The sequence below is a fragment of the Schistocerca cancellata genome, chromosome 2, assembly GCF_023864275.1.
Source record: "Schistocerca cancellata isolate TAMUIC-IGC-003103 chromosome 2, iqSchCanc2.1, whole genome shotgun sequence".
Classification (NCBI taxonomy): domain Eukaryota; kingdom Metazoa; phylum Arthropoda; class Insecta; order Orthoptera; family Acrididae; genus Schistocerca; species Schistocerca cancellata.
The window spans coordinates 513,377,740-513,398,953 of NC_064627.1; the positions used below are offsets into that span (position 1 = coordinate 513,377,740).

The 21,214-nt window shown below is 40.2% G+C and overlaps 1 protein-coding gene across 7 annotated transcripts in view; it reads left to right on the forward strand.

Moving 5' to 3' along the window:
* The first annotated feature begins 294 nt into the window (after nt 1–294).
* The window catches only part of LOC126162056 (protein muscleblind-like), a 608,110-nt gene continuing 587,190 nt past the window's right edge, over nt 295–21,214 (forward strand). For 2 of the 7 annotated variants that reach the window (XM_049918299.1, XM_049918303.1), the window contains exon 1: nt 300–522. The gene's annotated coding sequence lies outside the window, so the exon portion shown is untranslated. Of the gene's footprint in view, nt 523–21,214 lie in introns of all 7 variants that reach the window. The other 5 variants (XM_049918308.1, XM_049918301.1, XM_049918306.1 and 2 more) reach the window with 4 other exon arrangements.

Genomic DNA, 21,214 nt, shown 5'->3' on the forward strand with positions numbered 1-21,214 from the left:
TTGCACGGCACGGCATCGAGTGGTGCAGCTCGACAAAAATTAATCTTTTCTGTTCCCAACTTCCCTACCTAATGAATCTCGCTGGTCGTTCATTTTGTTGTTGGATGGTGAAGCAGTCGCGCATGGAACGACTTCTTTTTTCCTTTTTTTTCAGCGTTCGTCCTCTCCTGCCGTCCCTCCGCTTCGCCCTCCCCTCCAGCGCGCGGCGCTCCCCACCACTTCGGCAGTTTCCCTTCTTCCTCCGCATTCAACGCTATACGCCGAATTAATCCGAACGGAGCAGCCGATGTCGCCCGAAGCAAAGGCTTGGGGATTTGACTCTGCCCAGCGGAGTGCCGTAGCAGTAGGTTCGTGCTTGCTAGGTGGCTGGCTGGTTGGAACTTTGTCCCCGTTGTGCGTGTTGTATTCATCAAATTTACTGTGTTTTATCTTCACCGCCGCTTGTGCTGCTGCTGCAACGCCAATGGAGAAGCCTTTTAAGCTTGTGCTATCATTCTGAACCTATGCGGCATTTTTGTACAGGTTAGTTGTGCGAGTACCTACTTGTTTCCTACGTGTTTTCAGGTTTTTTTCAGGTGCTTGTGGAAGAAGATTACAGTATCAAACAGAAATTTTGCGTTTGTCGCCTTCTTTCAGCCGACTGTAACTTTTCACGACGGAGCGTCAATTGAAATTTCGTGTGTGAGAATACAGTGCTTTGACGAAACAGAGACAATTATTTAAAGAGAGCTATCAACGAAATGTATTCCGTCCTTCGTGAAAGTGATTAAGTGAATTTTACAGTAAAGAAGGATGTGATGTGTCCGAGTGAAATGTGTTGTCAGCACACTATGCGACGTTTCAGTGATGACGTTTCGTGCAGACGTGTGATCCACGTAATGCTGATGTGATGATGCAATGAAGGAGATTATATAATGAAGTTTACGCAACGCCAAAATTGCTCTCTGTTTTCCTTCTCAAGAAAGTGAATGGAAACAACGCCATCTATCGAAACAGAAAGGATACGACCACGGTGATTCCCAGCTGTGATGTGATACATTAGTACTTTCACTTTTTGACGTCGGAAAGTGACAACGTTCACAACTATAGCACTTCGCCAGATTAAACGATATGCAGCAGTTGAAAGAAATTATTTGTGCTTTTAGTATTCTACGTACATTCTTAAATCTTTTCGGAAGTTTTCGCTCTCCATCATGAACTCCATACGTAACAGTGATTGTAATTTGCTTTTTTCACTTGGATGTAGCGTAGCAGGCATCGGATGTTCACCTTTAATTCACATTCATATCAGTAATTGAACTGGTAAATGTCTTAAGTTTGATTGCATGAATATTTTTTGCTTAAAACATCGAATGAAATTAATTGTTGCAAACTGTAGTGCTACTGCTGCTGCGTTGTGTATGCGTAAAATTTGCTGCGTAAAATTTGCTAGCAGCTCCGTTTTCTATTTATTTTTTTAATGTTTTGCGCAAGCTCTGAAGACTTCATAAAATGAATCCCACCAAGAAATATTGTAACTTCTGATACAAAATACTCAAGTCGGGATAAAGGTCTAACGCCAGATGTTAAAATGAAGAGAACGTGTCTTTACCTGCTTCGATTGTCATAAAATCAGGACACACACACGAATAAAAAAGTAAGATACGACAGAAGTAAATTAAAGGTGAAATATTTTTCTTCTTCCATCAACTCTTCATTCTGTGTCGTATGGTTCTAACTTTGAAATACTTTAGAACTTTCTTGCTTGAATAAGATTTGTCATCCACATCTCATTTTCTACAGTACACGAGAAATGTCATCAGCAAAGGCTCTAAACATTTCAAAGTAAAACATATGCTATGCTTGTGGAATTATTACGGAGAGGATCGCAATCGGGAATAATTTGAACTCTTCTGTTTCTGAGGATTCTGTTTGATTACAAAATGACGCTCTAGTTCATTAAAACCATGCGCATCGTTCAGAAATGATTTGATTCTGAAGTGCACATTCATTTCATAGCGAATTTTTCTTGGTAAATTTTTAAAATCAGCCTACTACTTTTCATTGCTGCTTTCTCTGTAGACGAGCAAATAGATATAAAAAAACTGTTTTTAGGATGTGTCAGGAAAAAATATAAATCGTAATCGTTGCATGTTTCTCCGTTTGATTAGAATATGACGTTCTGGCTCATTAAAATGATGCGCATCATTCTGCAATGATCTTATTGTAAGAGTGCAACGCTTTAGTTAATACTTTTGATGAGACTTATCACTGCTTGGCAATTCTGGCGAAATATATTAACATTTACTAAATCCGCATTTCATGTAAAACACATACATAATAATTAATTATTCGATTCATAGATGTGTATTCTTTGTTTTATTATGGGTTGTAAGATTTCAAAATACATTGTTTTGATTCTCCAAAACAATGCATAATGTAGTTAAGTCTTCTTCAGCCTAGTTCATTTCCTTTTGTAATAAACCACTTGTGTTATCACCATCGATTTTTAATGTTGGGGGAAGTAAGACAACTTGTTATTTTTATAATGACAGAAAGATAAATGATTGTAATTAATTTTTCAGTTTAATTTCACAGTATCGTTTCTGCAAGTATGTCACTGTAACTGAGTATGTTTCGTCAAATTTTTTGTACTGCATGTTTTAAAATCAACTACATATTTTCATTACTGATTTCCGTCTCAAATAGTGTTTAGGAAACGTGTAAACGTACCTTTACATAGAACAGGAGCACGTGAGATAACGTCAGATTTATTGATAATGATTGGGATAGCTAGTTGTAAACATTATAATCAACGAAAGGTGTTGTAACTGAACTTCAGCACTGTTTCTGCATATTGCATATAACAATATTTTCTACTCTTTGGTGTTGCATTGTCGAAACACAGCTATGTTCATATTCGTTTCAACCTTTTCTTATCTCATCATGGAAGAGTACTACTCTCTATTCTGAAATTACCAACAAATTTTAATCATGATGATGTGAACTTCCATGTTTTTCTGTATGTTTGCCTTAACTGTCCCAATTCATGTCTTCTGCTGTAGAGTATTATAGATATGACCATCACCGACGAAATACTCATGGCGTCGTGCAGTAGGGAAAAAATATAAGACTCTTATACAAGTATAAAAACAAATAATGCACCTGGTTTGACAAATAATAATTTCTGAATAAACAAGAAATTGCATCACCAACTGCTAAACGTGTTTGTATGCATGTAAACGTAACTGCGTTTTGCACAACCCAGGTTCAACGTAGAAAACATAACTTTATATAATCTGTAATTGTATTGAACACTTGATACTATGTCTTTGAAAAGCTGTTCATAACTATCACTGTGTTAAATAGCTGCAGTAGCGTTCAATGTTAACTCCATTTGTCATCACTTGTGTGTAAACTAATTTGTAACTGCGAGTAGAACATTTACTATTGCTCATAACCGAATACCTATTACGAAATGAGTGATGGGTACGGAAAACAAGTGAATGTGCCAATGAAGGCAGGCAAGGCATCCATGAAAACAACTATCAGTCTTTGTCTTTCAAAGAGTGCATTGTGTTGCCCAAAACCGAGTCTCTCAGACATCTTATTTTTTTCTTTATTGGTATTTGGAGTCTTTCGGATTTTGTGATTTGCTTACCGCCTGCAGCTGTTAACTGCCTTACTGAAATCAGTGTACCATATCGAGCATGCATCATCAACAGGATACCTCGCTGATAATACAAAAGGCAAAAATTGTTTACAGATGTTTAAATCCCTTTCTTACGATAGGCTGGCAGATTAGTTAAAACAACATAATTATCATGGGTTGGTTTGACTTCATCTCATAATAATTTACATCCTGAATTGTGGTACACAAGACACACAGATGTTCAACAAGATTTACACGACCTCGACTTTTAACAGTGTCCTGTTAGTTAAAAAAAAAAATTGTAATGGACGTACTCGTACTCGTACTGACAAACATTGAACTATACGTATATAGTCGTTGATCCTAAGCAACTTAATTCCGCAGCACAACCACCTTTTCTCCTTACAGACGAAATTTTTTGGCATAATTTGTTATGTTATTGGGTTTACTCGTTTTTTCTAGAATACAACGCCGTTATTGCGTATGAATTTGGAATTAAGCATTTTTGCCCGAAATGTTTCTTAACTGCGTCCATACTTATTGATACCATGACAATTTCATTAAAATTTTCCCTGTTGTGGTCATAGACCCATTTGTTCATGTAGATTGCTTCATCTAATCTGAGCCACGGTTTTCGGTTGAATTTAGTGTGACAGTGTGTGCGTCCTACTCGACAGATAAGGTTCGCTACGAAGTCATTTATAAATAAAATATTTAACTCCGTATTTCAGGAACTGCTCTCACACTATTGAGAAATCATTGGAAAAGTTGGCCTTGGCGCTGGAGTACAGGTTGTGTTTTTACTTCAGTGGCTCTTAGCTGGTACAGTATCGATTCACATATCTACGAAACTGTTTTGAGCATATGTTATAGCATAAAAAATTCATTATTTTATGCGATAAAAATGCACGTTAACAAAATTCACCACTACTGTCGAATATTATTTAGCCCTTTATTGTATCTGGAATAAAGAATGTGTCTCGAATTTTTGTGCTTGTGTAGGACTACAATATCTCTGTACCAGTATCTTAATGGAGGATGGACTGAATTTGTCGAAATTCGTAAGTCAGTCTCCGCTATCTCTAGGTTGCAGTTTTCGGACAGTTTCCAAAGATAACAAACAGCTATGCGAGCAGCAATGCTTTTAAAGGAGTTCATTGCAGGGAAGCCCGTATTATTGGCAACTGTTTTGCACCATCTCTCAGCCACAGTTGAAGAGAGACATCAACAGTAGTACATCCACGTATATCTTAATTCACTGGTCGTATCCAACTTTCAGAGCTATGTGAATTACTTTAGTGCCATATTCGACGAGGGGCTCCTTAATTTTAATTTCCTACTGGTCCTATAAACAGCGCGTAGTGCGCAGTTGTTGCGTGGACACAGCCAGTGACGTAGGCGCGAGGTGATGTCATGCCGCGGATGTCGCGCGGACTGCGCGTCCTGTTCGCCGCTGCAAGGTTGGCAGCGCTGTCGACCATGAACGCGTTGTTGCGAGTTAGAAAGCGCGTGGGCGAGGCTGGTCGCAGCCTATGTGGGCTAGTGGTGGGCTCCGCTCACGTGCTGCCGCTGGCTTGCAACCTACGGGGAGCCCCAAGCTCTTGCCGCGTGACATTTAACCTCCAGATCGATTTCTGCCGTGCCCGTCCCGGGCCTTCGCTCTGCGCCCGCTCGCAAACCAGCCGCCGCCGAATCGATCGAATGGTAGTTCGATCTACGCAGCACACATGTGGGACAAACTGCTCTGATTCATTCGGCGTCGAGGGTAGCTTACAATACACGACTAAACGCTACAAACATTTGTGACGCTACACGCCATCACATTAATGGTCTACAACAACCTCCACAGAAATTAGAGAGGTAAATTGCGAGGTCTTGACCTGATTATTACAACTATACACAACGAATAGGGGGTAAGCATATTTTACCATTAACCTCTCGAATTCCCTAAAGTTTATATAGTAGATCCTGATTTCGCCGTCTCCCTCGTGACATATTCATTAAGGTAAAGACAAAGCTAAAGCTGCAATTATCCTGAAGATTTGTTCTGAGCAGCACGGTGCTGTACTTGGCATGGTCTAATTTGTGATATGCCGTTGCCTTCCTCTGACCTTTTAACTGACTTATACAGCCAGTTCTAGGGGCAACTACTGTTTAAGTGGACTCCAAACGACGGTGAAAGTCTATTATGACTGTAATTCAGAGCTCCATATTGTAAATCCTCCACACAGTCTTTTCGCCGTCGCCATCTGAGTAGGCGGTAACAATCACGGTTCAAGAGAAAACTCACCACCTGTGTTCAGTAAAATAAAACTACCTCTTTCGACGTCTGTTTACGTCGCTAGGCGAGTTCTCATCAATAAATCCATTTGATCGTTTTTGTGTACTATTCTCGGTTCTGCGTAAATCAGGATAACGCGAGATGACAGCACTGGCTGGTTAAACAAAGAATTGAAAAATTAACTGGGTAGTGCGTACCATATCAAGTATGTCGGTTAATTGTACAAAAATGTGGTGAATCGTAACCTTTCATGTCAAAAATACTGCAGAATCAATTTAAAAAATTGTATTTAATTATTCCTGCAATTACTGACGCCCGTGACATTCGAAAATTGGTAAATTAATAATATCAAATGTTCCGTAATTTTTGGGCTTGCAAATCGTGAGATTCAGTATCGAAAATTAGCGTGTAACAAGCATTTTCAGTATAGTATTTCAGTTTACACTGTATAAAATTGTCCTGTTATGACAATATTTTTCCAAGAAAATAAGGTTAATACACAGGTCGGAAGTTTCACTGACAAAAGAAGAATGATTCAAATACACCTGTCAAGTGATTAGAAGTGGAAACGTACGTTCAAAAAAGCGTACACACTTGAATTATCAGGCTCAGATATCACAGAGAGAAAAGTGGAAGTCCTTCAGTGTTGATCACTGAATATACTTTAATAGACATAACGCGATGTTATTCAGTTTATAATCATCAGAACCATTTTATAGTGTACAAGACCGAATCTTCTACGGTAGACGACTTTCGATTTGAAATATCTTGAAGCGTACACGAACTCTCAAAATGGCTGTTGGGTAAGGTGTTTTCAAAACTGCATGTGTTCTGTTTAGTTTGTGTTCAGCGTCATAGTTGAATCGTTTTAATTTTACTATAAGGGAATTCAGAGTAAGTTCGAAATGCATATAGACTGCATGGACTGAATGTTTTTCGGTTTTTAAGTGTGTATTACTTTGTACCGTGCACGTAACAGTCAATATAAAATAGATCAAAAATAAATACAAATCGCAACGCGCCTACATAGGTTTCCATTTCTAGTTGTATCACAGAATAGACATACAGAAAGTGACGTTTCACCGCTCGCGTTGACAGAAAACATGTGAAAGACGCTGAAGTGTCGTTCACTCAACATCCGTGGTTCACTTCTTTTTTACACGAATCTCGCTCAGTTTAATTGTGGGACAGAAAATAGTCAGACTTAACAGTGAACGAATTGGAAAGCATGTAAATACTTTCGTATGAGCGTAGTTAACTCTTGAACTCGTGTGGCTTCCTGCGTTACATGCAGGTCAGTGACGAACCGACACAATTGGTAATTCAACTCTCAATTTTTTCCGTTCCCGCATCTTTTATTTCCAGCTCCTTTGGTGATATTTTGTGTGTTACTTCTTAATCGTAGAATTTAATTTATAGTGCGTGATATGGTTTTGTATAGCCAAGGATGGAAGGACTGAAGCATATATTTCTCACGATATCTGTCTGATAAAATACGGAATAGTGGTTCTGTTGTACAAGAAGGTTTGAATGAAATCGGCCTTTAGTTAAAGAAACTATTCTGGAATTCATGTAAGAAGATATACATCGAAAACCTGTATCGAGGTAATCAGAAGGGAGATCACCGTCTAATACGAAATCACAGCATTAATTACTCCTCTGCCTTCTACCGTCATTATCAAAGACTAGCGTAGTAAATTTAAGCGAGATGACTGTAAGGAGAGTACATAATTAATGTGAGTAGTAGGATTACTTCTCGTAAATTGGTGGTTGATTTGATACTTAATGATAATAGGAACCATCACAACTGTATTAATGTATATTTAATATGTCATGAATGGTTTCGTTCTATGAACATCATTAAGTGACCTGCAGTTGGAAAAACAAAAGTCAGGTTATAGGCTATTAATTTACACATAACAAATGATATGCAACTCACACTACCAACAACCTCGATAAAAAAAATCCTCCTCACTGCTAATAAGAATCAGCTGCATAGCTCAAAATGATCAAGGGTGTTTATTTGATACATTACTGAGCACCTCAAGGACGTTATAGAGCAGCTATCTCTACTCGTACAAAAATAAGACAAACGGTTGCCAGAAAAATTGTAGGTTTTTAGAGTAACAACTAAAATTAACGGTTGATAAATATTAATGGTAATCACGCCAGCAAAATCATACAAACGGGCACCCCTAAGCCGCACGAAAGCAAAATAATTGAAACTAGGTTTGCATAAAACATATTGTGCCGCGTTATGAAAGTATCTCAGCAGAATTCAAATCAGTTTATCCGACAAATGTGTCTAGTTAATTGCCTACAGGAATGAATGATCGTGGTCTTCGTTAAATGCATCATAAAAGTACAGTAAAAATTTACAAAACAAAACTAGACAATATTACTTCGGCTAACTTCGAATTGTTCATCATTTTAAAAAGTGAATGAACCATGCTCGCATAAGAGATAGGCCCTATTGTTGAAAGTACAATGTAAATTATTAAACAAAACCTAAAACAATCTAGGATGGACTTGACTGTGTGATCACTTGAATTAAATAGCCTCCATCAGTCAGACTGCAGTGCTATATTAAATGTGAACGCGGAGTATAGACTGAAACAATGGCAGGTAATACCCCTTTGTATAGTTTCCAAAAATTCCTCAGGAATGTATTCCAGAAACATCATGAAATCTCCTTCCACAACTTTTCCATCAGAAAACTTGAAAACTTGACGAGGATTTTGAAACCGTCGGCTATAGTGGAGGGACTACTCGTCAAGAAACATTCTAGCTGCCCTCTTGTCAGGATACAAATGCAGTCTTTTAAATTATACGATTATTGCGGTGAGCGTACTATTCACTACGTCGCCGCACTACCGTGAATTATAGAGCAACGCGATATCCCGATTGACGCTGTGTAAAATGAGGAATGCCAAAATTAGGTGCTTATTGACAGTAACCGCAGCTTCCGAAGATTCAGCATCTTTCCTGCACAGGTCAGTATGTTTCGGATACTGATATAAAACGAGGGCAGATAGCACATTGTTTCTTCAACAGGTCTTCCTGGCCACAATATTTGTCATTTCAGTTCCCGTGTCACTTGTTATAAGATATAACGTCCTCATTTCCACCTGTTTAGAAAGTGATACGTTCCTAAACGATTGAAGGAAATTATCAATTTGCGTCATTACCTTCCTCTTAGCTCTGTAGAAACGACAAACAAATGGTCACCGGCAAGGGATGTCGCTCACAAAACCAGTTCTTAGGTCGAAAACTCTAACCTAGTTGAACTAACTTAAAAAAAAGAAAATGGAAAACCGCACAAGTGCGAGTAAGACCCGCGCTCTCAGGGTTCTGAACCAACTTAATTATGTATATAGATGATAATAAATTTCGTGTGGCTCAATGGCATGGTGCAAGACTTTCTATAGGACGCCACTTCGGCGACTTGCGTGTCCCTAACCTACCCGTTATCCAACGGAAGAAAGGGGAGGCTACAGTTTGACGCCGAATTCTAACACAGTGTTGTTTCCGGCGACTCTTCACATCGTTGAGATGGGCAGGCTAGCTTAAACGAAGACTGAAAAATCCGTGGTCCGACCGAGATACGATCCCTCGATTTCCCGGTTTCCAAGCACACGTTTTACCGCTCGGCCACCAGGCCCGAGCATCTACGTAGGCGGTTCAGCTACAGATTTTGATGACCGTGTTTTCGTGTGACGTGTTGTATATGGCGGTATAAGATCTCTATCCGTTCCTCAAAAAAAGGGGTCTTAACAGATGGACAGACAGACTAACGGACAACCTATAATGCCTTCGTTCTTTCCGAATTAGGTATGGAACCATAAAAATGGACATTCAAAGAAGACTTGTGCTGTTGTTCAGCGGGTCGTTTTGTCAGCAAGAGAATGTTATAAAATTGCACACTGCGCAACGAATTGTCTTAGGATACTCCACAATAAGGATAGGATGTGTCCGGAGAACTTTACCGTCAGAATTTCCCGCGGTCGTGTTCCTGTACGAGTCAAAAACATATTGCTTCATCGAACTCATATCTCGCGTAGTTATCACGAAGGTATACTTAGAGAAATCCGGGAATTTACAGAGGGGTACCGACAATCTTCCTTCCCGTGCACTGGTCACAAATTAAACACGCGGGGAAAATGTCGCCTTACTGTTGTCTAGTGGTGTAGGTTTCGTTTCCTTGATGATTTAAATAACTTGTAGCGCACGTGTGTGACTTTTCTTGTTTTGAATTTTTCAGCATGACAATGAAGCACGGACTGACAGTAGCTCAAGGCAGCCGGCACAGAATGTGACCGAGATTGTATCGGAGCAATATTTATCACAAAGTATCATTACCAAATAATCTCGACTGTAATGAACTGATTGTACGGTCTTATTTTATGTTGTGACCCAGAAACATGACAACAGAACGACTTTAAAAACTTGATATAAAAATATATTATCTTAATACAAAATTTAATTTATATTTTCGTACTCAGCAATATGTGTGAACATTTGGACAGCAATACAGAGTACTATTTCTATGATATTGACAGTATTTTTGTTGAGTTCTGCTGCAACCATATGAAAATGGCATATAGATTCTAAGTCAGAGTCATCCCGTTTGAAAAAATGTTAATAGGCGTTGTTATGTGAATTTGCCCAAGAAATTTAAAACATAATTTTTCTATATGATTAGTAACGTATATATGAATGAAAGACAAATGCAGTAATGAATAGTTACCGTTTAAATACGAAAAATTACGAAATGTTTACGTGAACACTTTGTACATATGCAAACTAAACATTTAATGGTGTTCTTGTTTTCTTGTGGTTGCCTCTCCGACTTCCAATGGCAATTAAACTTGCAGAACTATGTGTTAAAATTGATAAAATGTTGTTAGTACGTTGCACGCTTTTCGGGTGAGACAGTTCTGTACTGAGTAAGATAACTCCTTTGATCCTTGTTATCTCAGTAGATACATGATAACGTCAAATGCTACAGCAAATGTTGTTTTCTGGAGGGTTCTGCGTAGATGAAAATCTGTAACGTATTAAATGTGTGGTCATATTGACGCTGTATGTTTTTCTGTTAACTATGTGTTGTTTCATATGGCTTTGTTCAGAATGCTGGAAATATTGCCTGTGTCGGTACTTATGAAATGATCATGACGGATGAAAATCATTTCATCCGTATTATTACATCTCGTTCGACAGCTTCTGGTCATAACACCATAAATGGGCAATACTAACAGCAGTGGTGGTTTCTATTAATCAATAACATTGTCACCTGTGGTGCTCAACATTATCAAGCTTATTTCTTATGAAATGAGTTTTTCTTTCATTTGATTTTTATGTAATTCTGAAATCCCTATGTTTTTGATAACGCTGTGCCTACAGTTCAGGAATTTACGAAATGCAGTGATTACAAAAGATCAGTTACGGGGAAACAGGATCAGTACACTAGAGTCCAGTACTAATGCGTGCTTTCAGAATTAACTATTACGCTGTATTAATTTCAAATATTAATTTTAGATGAAATGTTGACAATCTGATTTATAGGTGCAAGGCCACGAGGGCCACTTGCTTCAGGAGAGGCGATTATTACCTCCTGACTTTAATAGAAGTTGTATTTATTTAGTTACGCGCTCATATTCCATGATACAGCACGATCCAAAGAGGTCATGGAAAGAGGTGCCATATACAGGCTGTATAAAAACAGTAACACAGCAGGATAGAAGACGTCTACTCCGGCAACATTTTCCAATCATAGGTCTGAAATGCACAAACCATTAAACGACACAAAACCACCGACAAGCGCGCGGAAGTTTGTCCGGTAAGCGAACGTGTTCGGTTGTGTCTGGTCTGGCAGTGCTGCGGTTTTGTCCAACTTGCCACTGTCTTATATTGTGGTTGTTGTCAACTTGGTAGTGATGTTGGAGGCAGGAATTTCGAATATTTGCTGTAAAATATGTGATCTGAGTTCAAAAATTTTGTGATTTAATTTCTGTTCTCTTTTCAGTCATTCCCATAGTTTACACTAACTGATGTACCTTAGTCGTATTAAATATAGGAAGTTAGTTTACATGTAGACATTCGTCGCTGGTTGGTTACCGTTTTATGACCGTAGCTCCACGGCGATATATTTACGACATAAGGACATTGGGGAAATTTCGCTCGATCCGACTTCTCTTACTCTCCCCTGAGATCATTATCAGTTTGACGTTATTAGCAGGTTGATTTTCTCCACCCTGTCTATAAACAAGAATAACGAAAATAATTGAAAAGGAAATATAAAAAGCCGAAATGAAGAGTTTTGCGAAAGTAAATAACAAGCTCCTCGTCCAGGCCTTGAGGACCTAAGGGATGTAGAGCGGCCGCCTTTCATACTATGCCTGGCACTGTTAAGCGGATGCGGTATGGAGAGGCATGTGGTCAGCACACCGCTCTCCTGGGCGTTTTGCAGACTTTCCAGACCGTTAAGCCGCTACTACTCGGTCAAGCAGCTCCTCAGTTAGCGTCTCAAGGCTGAGTGTTCTCCGTACCGGCCCTCCCATCAAGGAAAAATGTTTGGCAGTACCGGGAATCGAGCCCGTTCCTTCCACAAGATAAGCATCTACGCTGGCTACTCAGCTACGGAGGCCGTACATAAAATAAACACGATGGGTTTACGCCAAACTGAGAGGAGTAGCAGTACAGGAACATTTTACTTTAGATTCAAAAACCGGGACTTTGCCGCTAATTTTGTTTTCAATTCTGCTGGATCTTTATTTAAAACAGAACATGCAAAATAAAGCCTAACATTTTTAATAATCTTTCAGAATGAAGCATAATGTTTTTAATTATTGTTAATGAAGTAGTCCTTCGTAATGGCCCTGCATTATTAACTATAGATATGTTGGAGGAGCGTGTTCTCAGAGATATCAGATTTCAAAATGTGACAAGTTATAAATTCCTTACTTTTTACACTGCTTGTACATCTAAATGTACATACAGGTGGGTTATAATTAAACTTTAACTATTTGGGACCCCCCCCCCCCCCACGAAAAACGTGCGACCATAGGACAGGCAACCTTTGTAGAAACATTTGTAAGTACATGCGGAAGAGAAGTAACGAATACACCATTGAAAGAAACATATTTTAACTTCCGCATGATCTCTACGTTCAAAATGGTATGAATTTAAAATATTGCAAGCGCGAAGTAGACCCTATTACTTTCATTGGAGCACCACACACACACACACACACACACACACACACACACACACACACACAGTTTTCAGGAATTAGTGCAAACCGCCTCTTAAACCATGCTTAATTTAAATTAGACCGGGTCTGCGCGAACGCTGTCCCGACTACCAAAAAAAGAGTAATGTTTATCAATTGCGTACCAAGTTTACGTTGCATGTTACAAGCGTTGCTCAACATGACGACCTTCTGCATTCACGACAACCTGGAACCGCACTGGAGATACCATTTCACAATCGTTCGCAGCACTTTTCGAGCGGTTGGCCATGGAATATTCAGCTGACAGAATACAGCTAGTGCACTGTTTGAAGACCACACCTTATGTCCAGCATTCTCACCCATGTCAACAGTAATTTCTTCGACAGTTTGTGACGCAATTGACTGTCGACCTCTCCCAGAGGCGATTCCCAAATTGCCAGTTAATTCGAATTTCCGAATCATGCTCTTCAACCCTGTGCGGAAAGAGGACCTCTCCGTATTTCTTTAATGTATCGATATTTTAATGCGTAATTAGACCAGCTTTACGAGTAAAGTCCTACTCACCTTGTCCAGACCCATGTTGACTGTCTGCAACTGTAATGCATACTGATCCTTGTGTTTCAACCCTGCGTCGCCGGATCAGTAACGGCGACACTAACGATGATAACAACTAGAATTTCTCTCTACCAAAATTACAGTCTGTTAGTTTTGGTAAATCACATAAATGATGCAGTAAATGATAGGATTACCGGCAGTATTGGTAGAATTGATAGGAAAAGAAACGCAAATGAATGTATGCGGGAGAAACAGAGAGCCGACGAATTCTCTTTGTTGTTTCTGCCAATGAGACATTTTCGTTTTAGCTTAGCAGGTCGTCATTTATTTCAGGTGGTATTATTCGCTACGAACCTGTGTTTCTTTCGTTTGTGCCTTGTGCCCAACGTATATTTTATGGCTGGCAATGCCAACACGCAGGGACATATAGAGCTGCTGGTCGAACAAGCGTCGCAGAACCGTGCAATCACTGCTTCGACGGCGCATAAAGCCATTCAGGCGGATACAGCCGTGTTTAACAACGTGCGCGCTTTTAATTGTGGCGCGGGACGGCGAGACGTGGCGAGTGGGAAATGGACGGCCGGGCAGTCGGACAGCGCTGGCCGTGTCTGCCCCCAGGGTTTCCTGGCCACGTCACCGCGGCGCCCACCCGCACATTGATTGGACTGTCGGCTGACCCCCTTCTCTCTGATAGATGGTTTGCTTGCATTCGCTTCTCTCGCGGAAATTGTTTGCATTCCTGTCGCCAAGTGCGCCGTGCACGCAAGACTGCGTCGGTGACCGATGCACCCCGAAAAACCTGCTGGCTTCTCCGTAACAAGATTTTAAGTAGAGTGCTCATCTCATTAAAGGGCACGTTACTGGTAACCTACTAACGTGAATTCGTCGTCTGACTCAAATAATTAATTTTTTTTTCCGGGAAGAGTGGAAGGAAGGAAGACTGGGATTTAATCTCCCATCCCCGACGCGGTCGCTAGAAACCGTAGCTAACCTTCGGATTGGGAAAATGCAGTGTAAAAATTCGACCGTGGTTGTTTCAAGGGAACACTAACAGCATTTGCCTTTCGCAATTTGGGGAAACCGGGGAAAACCTAACCTGCATGGCCAGTCGGCGATTTGAACCCCGATCTTCTCAAATGCGAGTGCATTTTCCTTTAATAAACTTCTCCAGTGTCACACGTGTCTCTTGTTTCACTGCCGAGAAAGGTGATGATACAGCCACAATTGAAATGAAATGATCGTATGGCATTGTTGGCCGTCAGGCCCCATGCGGGGAAGTTCGGCCGCCGTATTGCAAGTCCATTTTAGTTGACGCCACTTCGGTGACTTGCGAGTGAATGATGATGATGAACACACAACATCCAGTCATCACGAGGTAGAGAAAATCCCTGACCCCGCCGGGAATCGAACCCGGGACCCCATGCTTGGGAAGCGAGAACGCTACCGCAAGACCACGAGCTGCGGACACAGGCACAATTATCTTTCGGTGTTCGATGAATACGAAAAATTGACGCAACGTATCGCCTCCATGAAACACAGTATCCTGTTTCGCCACTGTAGGTGAGTAATGTCCCGTTTTACACGTGTAAATGCATACCTATAATAAGACAATGTACTAAAATGATAGGTGGTGTAGAAAGTCATTCACTGCATTGATATGTATAGTGTGATTCACAAGACCGACAGAGGATCTCAAATTGATTCCATATTTCTTAATTTCCAGAAATCTTTTAATACCGTTTCTCACAAGTTTCTTCTAACGAAACTGCTTGCCTATAGCGTATCGTCTCAGGTGTGTGACTGGATTCGTGATTTCCTCTCGGAAAGGTCACAATTCGCAGTAACTAATTGAGTCATCGAATAAAACATAACAGATACCCGGCGATCCCAAGGAAGCGTTATAGGCCTTCTGCTGTTTCTAACCTCTATAAACAATTTAGGAGACAATCTGAGAAGCCATTAGATTGCTTGCACATTATGCTGTCGTTTGCTGTCTAGTAAAGTCATCAGAAGGTGAAAACAATCGCAAAATGGTTTATATAAAACACCTGTATGGTGCGAAAAGTAGCAATCGATCCTAAATAATACAAAAGGTGTGGTTCTCTACATGAGTATTAAAAAGATTCCTTTAGATCGTTACACAATAAATCACACAAATCTAAAGACTGTCGATTAAGCTAAATACGAATAACAATTAGAACAACTTAAACTGGAAAGATCACGTAGCTGATGTTGTGGGGAAGCGAACCAGAGTCTGCGTTTTGATGGCTGGACACAAGGAAGATAGAACAAATTCACTAAAGAAACTGCCTACACTACACTTGCCCGTACTATCCTAGAGTGTTACTGTTCGGTATGGGATTCTCACCAGATAGAATTGACGAAGGATATTGAAAAAGATCAAAGAAGGGCCGATTGTTTTGTACTATCGTGAAACAGCTGAGAGAAGCCACGGGTATGATACGCGAGTTGCGGTGCCAGTTGTTACAACAAATAAGTTTTCGGTGCTGCGAGATCTTTCACGAAATTTCAGTCCCCAGCTTTCTCCTCCGAATTCGAAAATATTCTGTTGATGCCCACCTTCACATGTAGAACTAGTCATTGCAATAAAATGTGAGAAATCAGAGCTGCACGGAGAGATTTGAACTTTCGTTTTTCCCGCGCGCTGTTCGAGAGTTGAACGGTAGAGAAATGGTGAGAAAGGGATTCGACGAACTCTCTTCCAGGCACTTAAGTGTGAATTGCAGAGTAGTTATGTACATGCAGGTGTAGAGTTGTAAGCCGGAGATCGTGCGGCCCAGCTACAACCACTTAGCACAAGGAATGTAAACCCTAAGGCGAAAGGGAGCCTCTTGGCACCACAGTTGAATGGGGCGAGATGTTCTGTCGCAGATGGTGATGTTGTTTTGGCTCGTAAAGACAGTCTTTATCGGACTCGTCATCATCGCACGTAAAGGCACAAATACCACAGAGCGAAATGGTGGATAGCACCAAGTGCGAGTCCGATCCGACGCCAAGTCCAGTAGTATGCTCTGAGACCAATCGTGGTAACAAAGCGCACTGAGAGTCCCAATGTCTACTTTTGTCGTTATGACCTGAACAGTTGAGCGAAGAAACTGGAGAGACTTCGACTGTGGATCTGCCTGTGATTGGGCTGAAACGGTGCGAAAGTTCATCCCCGTAAGCGCGACACAGGAAATACCCGCTGAACATTTGGCTTCCCGGGAGGTAACATACTAAATCGCACGCACATATTTCCGTTGTAGTCTCGGTAGATGAGTTTCCATAAAACTAGATTATTGGTCCTGTGTTCTGCATGTAGTGTTGTTGGTGCATATCTGAAGATTTGTGAACGTAATGCTAATGTTAGACCCAGAACACACTGCCCAAGGATACTCACAGCACGCGAGGCGGTTCGTGCGCTACATAATGCACTTAGAAATGCACCGGGCTTTTGTACGCTAGTGGGCTACTTGCATTGAATACAGTGGGCGCCAATCAAAACACCCTTTCCAAATAACATTTTGCGGACAAACTGCAACTTCCAGCTGTGCGCAAAGGCATCACTGCAATTTACTTGTGGTGTTTAGAAATGTAGAGCTTTCTGAACACGTAAATAAAAGTAACAAGAAGTAGGACACAATAAAATAAGAAGGTAGAAACACTAATAAAGAAAACCATTAGATCCCAAAGTGCAGAAAATAAATAAATACTGGCGATTGTCTTTTAGATACTTTTCGGATTTCCCCAACTTAAGTGTTTCATACTAGATTTTAGTTGCGACGGATCCCCAGCCAAGATAAACTTCTGGAAAGAAATTAGTTTCATTTAACCTGTTTGCCAAGAGATGTTGCTGCACACAGTCTAGTGTTCCCTCACACCAGTAAATACCTTTGATATGTGGTACTGTTTGTACTGAACCGGACATCATGGTACAGCTCTCAATCTCAACCATGAACTTGTATGACTGGAATTCAGAAGTTATGACTGTTGAACGGGTTAAACATTTTGCTTGAAAACGGCTACACAGACGAAACGTTGTAGTATACAAAATAAAAGTAAAATGGATGTAAGAACAGTCAATTCAGGAAACTAATTTCTTTCAAGAACTTTGTGCTGAAGTCGGTACTCAGTTGGACGTTATTGGTGTCTGTTTCAATCAAAGTGTTTCCGCGCACCAGCACTTATACTGTTGCATTACAACTATTGAAACTAATAGAACGCAGGAAAAACGTTTTAATGTCTTTCATTACTGTTTGTTCAATGTTTGTATAGTAACTTTCACCACTGCGTTGGCCTTACGTTGATTGAGTTGTCACTTTTGCCGTTAAGGAGTTATTAGTTACTGCACTGAATACAGAGCATCGTCAGCGATCCACAAGCTCGAGCTCAGCTCTTCGACTTCAAAATGTAGCTAAAAGGAAAAATTACCTTAAGTTCTGGCGTAGGCTCGGTGTTCGTTTTCTTTCCGTGGCTCTCCCAGCTTCCCCTGTTCGTCATGGTTGTCTGACGCTTTACTTTCATTGTCGTCCCAGCGTAGAAAAGAGGACCAAAATGTATCCGACGTGCCTTTCTTGCGTCGAGTCGCCGAATCAGTTGTAACCGAGAACGCATTCTCCACGACTTGCATACACTTTTTTATTTTCTGGAGATGCTGTCACGTCGCTGCCCTGTAACTAATGCCCTTTAGTTTCGGAGAAACTTTACTCACTAGAGCTAAACTTACGAGTAGGAATCTCCCAGTTTCTGTGTCACAGATCCAGTATGATGTGTTTGCCTTTCTATAGTACATGTTACACAGACATAAGCAATCCTTACAGAGACAAATCAGTTTCTGTTAACTAAATATTTGCCTGTCAAACACTTTTGTGAGAGCTTCGGTCTATTTCTAAAAGTTAAATGAATTATTAACATGGAAGTGTGATGAAATGTTGCTCAACTGCAGAGTTAACATCGACGCTATTGTTTCTCTTCAAGAGCAGTTTCTTCTTATTATGCTTTTATTTCATTCCATCAACATTTTATCCCCGTTCCTCATAAAATATTTTCTTTATGCTTGTATGTCTTTAATTCTCGTAATGATTGACATACCAGATGTACATCGCCACTAGATTTTTCTTTTACTACTTCTAATATTCTTTCCAGACGAACATTTACCAACATAAGTGAGAAGGCAATGTTCTTGTGTTCATATAATTTTTTGCCGCTACTGCGATGGAGAATGTGTACTGTTGTGTGTGATACTTGCTGGAAAAAAAAACTTGACGCATTCAAGGAGGAAGAGGAAATTAGTAACTAATGTTTAATGCCTCGTCGACAACGGGGTCATTAGAGATGGAGCAAACGCTCGGATTAGGGAAGAATGAGAAAGGAAATGGGCCGTACCCTTCGAAAGGAACCATCCCGGCATTTGCCTGAAGCGATTTATGAAATCACTGAAAACTTCAATCTGGGTGGTCGGAAGCGGGCTTGAACCGTCGTCTTTCCGAATGCGAGTCCATTATGCTAACCACTGCTCCGCCTCGCTCAGCTTGGCTCAGTAAGCCTATAGTTATTTACAAAAATTCCAAGATTGATGCACAAGGGAAGCCTACGAAGAACACATAAATTCTATTGCTTGTAGGAGCTAGGATATTTCTTTGTGTTAAGACGGCAAATTGTGTGGTGCTGTCGAGTAATTACTGCGTCTTATGTAGATAACATCCATCAAGGCGCAATTGATCTTCTTTATCTCTGCCTGAGGCTAAGAAATTCGGATTAAAAGAGAAATACAATGGTTTCTCGAGAGCCAGGAAGGGGGTTTAGATTATAGCTTCGAAAGGTGGTAGACTGGATTTGCGCAGGAAGAGATGTACTCGAAGACAGTGCACAATGAGAGACTCACAACCGAGAAAATGTCACAACACACACACACACACACACACACATCGTGCATTAAAACAGCTACGGTAAACATCAAATAAAATCCTCTCATTTTACGAATTGCAGTACGTATTTCTGCCTGTCTTCTTTTAATCGCTTCTCTTATTTCCCTTCTTCAGACGATGTACAGAACGATTCTTGCACGTTGTGGAGGACCCATAGTTAAATACTTTAGAAGAAACTGGTATGGTTTGACCTGCAGTAACACTTGTTTGGAAACTAGCATCCTTTATTTAAAGGGGTAATTAAGGTTTTTTGAGAGTGGTTAGTCCGAATTTTTCGATCTAAAAGTAATCTGGAGATGAAAATAGACACCAAATAAAAATTAAGTTTTGATTTTCCTTGAATACGTCATCACAAAAGTCGAAGTGAAACTTAATAAATGTTGTAGAAAAGCTATGCAAAGAGTATCGGATTTTCGGAAACGAGACATTTTGTGAATCAAGATATGCAACTGAAGACCAGTGACTTCATTCTCGCTTGGTGGCAAAAAATAAGAACTGGACGAGCGGTAACATCACAGTACTCCGTATCCGATAAGTATCACAAACACGTAGAGTTAGTCATGAAAGCTTGGACTGGACGAGGATAGCCAAAGTAATCGGCCTGTTCTTGTCAAAGAAACCTTGAGTGATGTGGGGAAAGCACGGGAAACTTACATCTGCCTATCAGGAGGGCATTTGAACCATTCTCTTCCCACCGCGCTACATCGCTCCTTCAACAACTACGAAATGTATCTGGAACATACTGTGTTACCCAAATAAGTAAGAGGGGATTGGCTTACACAAACTAGTTATAAGAATGTGACGTTACGTTTACACAACAAGCGTTTATTACAAAGAAAAAAGGTTCACTGGAAATCTGGTAATAAATAGGACAACTATCCAAAGGTACATCAGTATTCATTTACCCAGTTTTCATTACCTTCGAATCCAAGTACAAAAACAGACTTTTATAGCAGTGCATTGTGTTCAGTGTGAAAAGCCGAATACATCTGACCAAGAAGTAAAATAAACGCTACTGCCGAGGTGCACTTGGCGTTACATGTATTTCGGCAAAGTTAGGCAGTATCAGAAGTACCAGAGTGAAGAGACGACTTAAATGAACACAGAGATGGTACAGCCAGACTGAGTGCGTTACCCAGTGCGCGAGAAGGCAATTTCACGCTCTAGCTGTAATATGAATTGTAGTAACACGAATAAGACCAAGAAACCTTTCGTAGACAAAGTGGACTACGGGGCGCCTCAGAATTTTTTTGAGGTCATAGAGTCAGAAAATTCGTTCGTGTTAGCTAGAAGCAGCAGGTGAGATATGATCGTGCTTTAAGATAAAGAAATACGTAAAAGCTCTAAAAATCCAGGAAAGGTGCAAATATTTAAGTCACCTGGAATAAGAATATGCCAAAATCGATTCTGTTTTACGTGGAAAATTTGTTGAATTGTAAATTTAGTTACGGAGAACAGTTAAATAGTGGAGAGAACACTATGTTATTCCAAGATTCTCTTTAATTGACAGAAATGAAACAAAACGATCGTAAATAAATTGTTCATATATTAACAACGCTGCAGAAAAGAGTGCTTCGAAGTTTGTAAAC